The sequence below is a fragment of the Alligator mississippiensis genome, chromosome 9, assembly GCF_030867095.1.
Source record: "Alligator mississippiensis isolate rAllMis1 chromosome 9, rAllMis1, whole genome shotgun sequence".
In the NCBI taxonomy this organism is placed as follows: Eukaryota; Metazoa; Chordata; order Crocodylia; family Alligatoridae; genus Alligator; species Alligator mississippiensis.
Genome location: NC_081832.1, coordinates 45,357,360 through 45,364,831, shown reverse-complemented (window position 1 = coordinate 45,364,831; position 7,472 = coordinate 45,357,360). Strand labels below are relative to the sequence as shown.

Here is a 7,472-nt window from a genome sequence, read left to right as displayed (position 1 = left end):
CCCTCGGGGCTGCTGCCTGGCTGTCTCTACCAGCAGGGCCAGGACCTGCTCCTTGCTGGTGCTCAGCCCCCACTGTCTCCTGTCCTTGCAGGTGCTGGTGTGACGTGCCTCTGCTATGTGGCTCCCCATCCCTGGCCGTGCCCCTGCACTGGGCACTGCTGGTAGCCATCCAGGGCCAGCATCACAGGGACAACTGCACAGGGGCCCAGAGAGCTGGTGCAAGATGACCATATAATTGTCCTCCCCACATTGAGCCCTGGCCCCACCTGCGTGCGCACACCTGTGCTGGCTGCCTAGGCCCCCAACTGGATCCGGAAGGAGGTTGGTGATCTTGCAGTGCTTGGGGTTTGTGCCAGTGTGCACAGGCAGTTTGAGTGGGGCGGGTGCACAAACACCCACATTTACGAGGTCCTGTTGGGTGGGATGCGGGAGCAAGGTCACATTCGGTCAGCATGGCAGTGCCATGTAAAGGTCAAGGTCTTGCAGGCACAGTGGATGGCAGTGACCAACTTCAATCATTGGTCTGGTTGTGCCCAAAAGTCCATGCCATTTATGCAGCAGCTGACCTGCATTTTAGTGCCCCAGGAGACAGGCTACACCCCTGTGAGTGCCACCAGCAGGGGCAGCCTGGCTGAGCCCCCACCCCACCCTGATGCCTCCAGTAAAATGTCACTGGAGGAGGGGACCTTGGGCCTTCAGCGCCTTGCCCCATCCTCCTCCCCAGCTGCTGCATCCACTGGCAGCTTCGAGACCCCTGGCCAATGGATGCCTTGCCCTCAGCACAGCCTTAGACCCCAGCATGAGAAGCAGTTGGCCACAGCACTGCCAGCCATCATCAGTGCCAGCTTCTCTCTACGGAGGCCCCTCACCAGGCACTGGCCTGCTGTGTACCACGGGCTGTGGACAATAGGCTCAGCCATATGCTTTTGCCAATGGAGAGGCCTACACTAAGCCACCAGCCTTGCCAACCGCAGATAAATGGTAAGTCCTGCACTAGGGGAGGGCCCTCCCACCTTCCAGTCCACACCCCTTTCCCTGCCCCTGGCCCTGGCCCTGGCCCCTGCCCCCACTCCCTGCCTGACCCACCCACAGTCCCCTGGCCCTGGGTTCCCCACCCCCTCTGCCCCCACAGCATGAAGACATGTGGGATACATTTCAGAACTTTATTGTGCAGTCCATGTCCCCACAGCTGAGTGAGCATGGGCCTCTCATGCTGAGGAAGGCATCGATGCTGGCAGCAATGTCCTCCTTGGTAGCAGGGACCAGGGACATGTAGCACTGCAACAGGTAGCCCTCCAGGTGGCAGTAGAGGTTGTGGGGCAGCTCAGGCTTGCTCCCTATGTTGTCATAGCTCAGAGTCCTAAACCAGGAGTGCAGGTGTGTCTGAGGCACCAGCAGGATCAGCAGCAGGAAGGTGTAGTGGCTTGGGCACCCACATCTTGCACAAACAGCTCATCATGCACCACCCAGGGCACACACAGCAGGGGTATGCTCAGGGCATAGCAGCAGTGCAGGACAGGGCCAGCCCTGGGGCACCTCTCCAGATAAGTCCCCTGTGAGGGCAGGGGTGTGGCCAGCCCCCTGCCCCAATTGTCCAGGAGCCTCATGTGCCCTGAGCCGAGGCACTGTGGGCTGGGCAGCAGCACAGCAGAGCGGTTGGCTTGCAGGGAGAGAGGTAGGGGGGAAGGGTCTGAAGCCATGGCAGCAGGTGCTGCCATCAGCCTGGTCTGGCCAGCCCTGGGGGAAGTAGGGGACTCAGCCAGCAGCTGCCAGGGCCCAGGCCTGCCTGGCTGACTTACCATGGTCCCTGGGCACCCTCGGGCTGACCCCTGATCTGAGGCCAGGCAGCACACAGCCCCTGATGCAGAGCATCTTCTCTCTAAAATGTTGCAAACTCTCACAAAAGGCTTCTGTCTCTTGCCCCTGCGGAGCCAACATTTGGATGTGGAAGAGAGCCCACCAGCCCCAGCAGGGATCCTACCTCTGGGTCACTACTACCCACTGCTGGAGCTGTCTGGATGCACCAGCTGCAGCAGCAGCACACTGGGGACTGGATCCTGCTGTTCCAGCAGCTGATGACAGTGGTGGAGGAGAAGGAGGTGCGGGAGCAGGTGCGGGAGGCATGGAAGCAGGCCTGGTGGATAGAGGATGTTGCCCAGGTGGAGAAGCAAGACGGGGTGCAGTGGGACTACTGAGCCCACATGGAAGCCCTGGAGCGAGAGTGCCTGGAGCAGCTCCAGCAGCAAGGGGATGCCAACCACCAGGCCATGGAAACCCTCCTGGCCCTGGTGGCCACACACGTCTCCTGCTGCCCAGCCCCTGCTCATGACACCACAGGGCCTGTTTGTCCCACCAACCACCCCAGAGCAGGCCCCTTCCTGGGCCTGTGAGGAAGTCCTAGGGCTCCTTCTCCCTCCAGACTCCTTCGCCCAGCCTCCGCCGCAGATGTGCCACCACCCGCCTGGGCCCAGTCCTGCTGCTCTCCCCTGCACCACGCAGCTGAAGACCCAGCCCTGCACAAGGCTGCCACAGGCTGGGGTCACCATAGCTCCTAGACCTGTGGGGGAACATCCAGGGGCTGGGGCACTAGGCATCTGTGCCAGAGCTCTGCCCCCATGGCCCCCCACTCTGGGCTTGAACAGCCAAAATACTGTAAATAGTTTTCAATATATATAGTTTGCCTCCTGTGTATAGTGGGTTTTCTTAGTGAGTTTTTCATTGTTGGTGGGTGGGGAGGGTGATAAAGGGGCATTGTTTATTGGGGGGGGAGACATGGGGGGGGTTGTGATTGCAGTAAAGATTCTTTGTTTCACCCATGAGTGTGTCCTGAGAGTGGTGCTGGACTGGGCAGAGGGTAGGGGTTTGTGGGCGACAGAGCAGGCAGGCAGGCTGGAGTAGGGAGTGCAAGAGGAGTGGAGTCAGGCAGGGCCTCCCACAGCTAGTGCTCTGGCCCCCACTGGTGGGTGCACAGCCCTCCTGGGATCTGGGTGGTGGGGGAAGGAAGGAGGGGGCTTCTGGAGTCAGCAGAACCAGTACCACGGCCAGCAGCAGTGCAGGGCACTACTTGTCACTAGCAGGGGCTGGGCTGGAGCAGTAGGGTGCTGGATGCCGCTTGCAGGGGCAGGGGCAGCCCTGGTGCAGGAAGGCAGGGTCATCAGGGAGAGAACTGCTGCATGCTGCCCCTGCACTGGGCACATGGCTCCTGGACAGGGAAGGGGCTGACTGGGGATCAGAGCTTCCTAGATGGCTGCCAAATACTGGCGGTTGGGTTTTACTTCAGTATGGCTGCCAAGTGCTGGCAGCTATGTGGCCAGAGGCTGGAGCTCCTCCCAGTGGCCATAGGGGCACATGGCAGGGCTGAAGGGACTTGGGACTAACTTTAGTGCCGAGTGCATTAACTTTAATCCGAAGTCCCTACACTCATAGACACCTGCCAAAAACTGCTTAATGTGTATTAGCTTAACGTGCATTCAGTTTATTTGCACTTACTTGCATATATAGACACATCATGTTTAGCTTAGACCTTGATGTGCCTTCAGTGAGTGCTTAATGTTGTGGTACCAGTGCAGTGAGGTTGTAGCTGAAGCTGATGCCTATACCTTGAGAAGCTCACTGCTCAGCCCTGGGCTCAGCCAACCTCTCATAGATGCTCTGCTAATGCTGATCAAGGTCTTGGTATTTCAAGACCTTGATCAGGCTGACAATTGCATGCTGAACCTAAATCCCTTACTGCAGGCTAAGTTAGCAGCTCCAGGGCCAGCTTTGCAAGGCAGCAGAAAGTTTCAGGACCCAGTGAGACTGATTTGCATCATCCTGTAAGAAGAGTAGTCCAAGAGACAGCATGGAAAAGCAGTGGGCATCTGCACCACAAGGAATTCATCCCTAGGTGACATAACATGCTGTGCTTGGGACAAATGCAGGGGATGAGGGAGAATTATGCACCAGTAGAGCTAAGGTGCAGCAAAAAGGATCAGGTGTTACTCCACTGCCCCACAGAACTACAACCCACAACCTAGGCTCCTGACCCAGTGCCTGGTCCACCCAGCATCCTGAAATGCTAAAGCAAATGCTACCAAATCTAGTGTGATTTATTGCCCATGACAGCAGGGTTGCTTACTCGCTCTCTGTAGCTGCATAAATGATGTTGCTACGACTGCAGTCTCTGGCATATTTCTACAATCTGATAATGTTGAGTGATTTCAGCATTTCATTATGGGATTATTATGATATTATTCATCACAATGAATCAGTTAGTGAGATGTATATTCACATGGAATGACAGGAATTCCCTTATTTTTTTAAATTTGATATCCAATTTTATCAATTTTTGATAAAGAAGGCAAAGGTGGTCAATTCTATGCAGATTCCCTGTGAAACAGCACCCAAGTGATTTACAAAGAAAGGAGAAAATAAAGTCTTGTAACAAGAGGAGAGGGACCTGGTAGATGCATAATTTTGATGTGAAGAGACATAAAGTTTTTACTACAACAAATGCTGGAAATAAAGGACAAGTTATAAGGATGGAATCAACTACAGCCAAGTCAGCATTTTCAGGGTCTCTATTCCCACAAGTAACCACACATCCTTGCACTGGAAAATCAGCTTCCCAGATATCTGGTTTGGACTTTGGAAAAAAACATTGACCCAGTCCCCAAGAAAAACATCCCTGGTTCTACCTGGTGCCCCAGACACGTGTGAGATTAATCAGACCTGGCTGGGTGCTGTACTGAATGTGGGGCATTTGGACATGAGTGGAGATCCACCCCACAGACTAGTCTGCCTGGCACCAAACAAGACTCAATGACCTACTGAGGTCCCTTCCAACCCTAAAAATGTATGAAAATATAGTAAATCTATAAGGCAATGCTCTTAGTGAAAAGGGGAGTGACCTTCTGTGACGTGGTCATCCCTCCGTTGAGAATTGGACTGCAGCCCACTAAATCATTTCACACAGGTCCCAGACAGTCACTACATTATAATGACCACCCCAGACCAGCCTAGGGTCACATTCCTACCTGTGTCCAAGAGGCAAAGGGCTCTTTATCTTATTACCAGAGACAACAGAAATCTGCAGGGAATTCCAGTAAATACCCCCATATCACATCAAACACATTTCTTCAGGGAGAAAGGGCCCGATTTTCTTCCACTGGTGGATCTGGAATCTGAGCTCCCAGCAGTAGAAGGTGAATGGACTCTTAAAGTTCTTCTGAGAGAGGGAGAAGAGAGGTCTCAGGTTGGGACAGCTGCACATCTCTAGGTAATTATTCTTGAGTTTAAATGGGAGTGAGCTCTTTCATTCAGACCTAGTTCTGGATTTCCCAGGTTAGGGACAGTGCTCTGACTCATGAGAAGGACAAGGTTTGTTTGCAATGCTCAGACACCCTGGAAGTTTAAGGTCTTTAAGCCTGGGCCCACTTTTACAATGCAAATGATTCCACCCCCACCTAGAGGCAGAGCATTTTGCCTCTGCAAAGCTCCTAGCCGGTGCTCCAAGAGGAGTCGAACCTCCTTGCATCCTATAGGGGTGCCAGGAGACTCCAGATGAATCATTTGTTCAGTGCGTCAGTGCCTTCTGGCATCTGGTATCAGAGGACAAATAACATTATTTCTTTGTCTAGGGATTTAAATGTGCAGCAGACACCTGTGGGTCTGTAGAGATATCTAAGCTTCTTCTAAACCAGCCAGTTCGGATGCCAGAAGCTGTCTAGCACAGTGTAGGCTTGTTTATACTTCTGTGACTGCAGTGTGGACATACCTGTGGCACTAGGCCAGGTTCCTCCAATACCACCAGCTCTTATTGGCTCAGGAACCAAAAGCACAAAAGGGTCAAATTCAGAGGTGACACAAAGACTAAGATCTAGAGGAAGCATAAGTGTGTACAAGTCAGTTTATACCAGCCCCCTGCAATGTGTATGCTGTACCAACCTGGACTCCCTCCTACTTACCAGTATGTCATAGTATGTCATTTTGTTCTCTTACTTATCATCTCACTTATCACTTGGCCCACTGAGTTGAGCAGAGATGAAGCTGGTGGAACGCAGGCAGTCTGGGGCTGGAGACGGAGCATGTCAAGAAAAGCAACAAAGAAACGGTCAGGACATATAAGCATGGGGTGCCTCCAGCTTTAATTAAGAGCTCTTCAGCCTGAAAGTGATATTAACATACAGATCAACTGAACACATACCTCCACAGCTGCTCTGGAATTGGCTGATAGACTGGAGGGTCTGAACTAGACTTCCTGTTTAACAAAGCAGAGCAGTAGCCCTTATGGCATCAAACCAGCCATAGATCTGATCCATTTCAAACTTCTCCTTGGCTGAGCCTCTTCAGAAGAGACGCTGCAGTTGGAAAAGGGACGTTGCATTACAATTCTGAAATTGCTACAACAAGAAAGCTATCTGTCAGCAGGAATAGCCTGGGCAATTGTGAGAAGAATAAGTGTGAAAATGCCTGGCTTCCTGTGGCCTCCTCTGCTCTGTGTTTTAAAAGCATTACTCAATTGTAAGGCCAGAAGGGACCATTATAATCATGTAGTCTGACCTCCTGCAGAACATAGGCCAGACCTCACTCCTGCAGTGGAAGGGATTACTCCTGCAAAAACCTGCGATGAAGTAAATATAGCATGAACAAGAGCTGGCCTTAACTATAAGGGTATCTATGCTGAGTTCTGGCATCTGAGTGACTGCATAGGAAGTAGCTATGCAGCCTGGGGCCTCTGATAGAAGGGCCAAATGATACAGGAGGAGCCTGTGACCAACCTGAAACTCCTGATTTTGATCATTCCTGGGTCTTTCAGTTTCAGCTTGACAGGTTGTTCATCCATTAGGGACAATCTCACCTTCCTGCTGCAGCACTGAGGAATCTGGCAGGATGAGGGGGAAGCAGGCTGGAGAAGAGCAGTCTCTGGAGCCTGGAGCAATATGATATAGTGAGTGTGTCTGCACCAGACCAGGCTATGTATAGAGAGATGCTAGTGTGGTCATCAACTCCACAAACAGCTATAAGGGAAGGGAGGTGGTGGGCAGATTTCAGAGAGGGGAGAAGAGGTCCTTTGCCTCATGGGTTGCCTCCAGACGAGTACACATGTGCCTCTTGCGGTGTCTCAAAGCAGTTTGAGATGCCACAAGAGGCATGCTGGGAACAAAAAAATGTTCCCTACACTGCATATTTGCACCGTGGGCTCTAAATCTGATACCTGGAAATCCAGTGACAAAGCCCAAACCCCTGCACAAGCCCCATACCCCCACAAACCCTACACCCACCCACAAACCCCCCAACCCCCCACACAAATGTCATATCCTGCATGCCCAGTTCCATACTCCCCAAACTTCACCCCCACCATCCCTAAATTTGCCCACAAACTCCCCCTAGACCCGTCCCTCCCAACCCCACATCCCCTCCACAAATCTCACACCCTGCGTACCCACATGGGATGGGATGGGATGGGATGGGACCTGCTGGCAGGAGCTGCA

The 7,472-nt window shown here is 52.9% G+C and overlaps 1 long non-coding RNA gene across 1 annotated transcript; it reads right to left on the bottom strand.

Moving 5' to 3' along the window:
- Positions 1-3,897: 3,897 nt before the first annotated feature.
- Positions 3,898-7,137, bottom strand: LOC109283088 (uncharacterized). The gene is made up of 3 exons (XR_002090130.2): positions 6,759-7,137; positions 6,185-6,338; positions 3,898-6,052 (listed from the first exon to the last, which is right to left on the bottom strand). It is a non-coding gene; the product is annotated as an uncharacterized LOC109283088 (long non-coding RNA).
- Between the last annotated feature and the right edge of the window lie 335 nt (positions 7,138-7,472).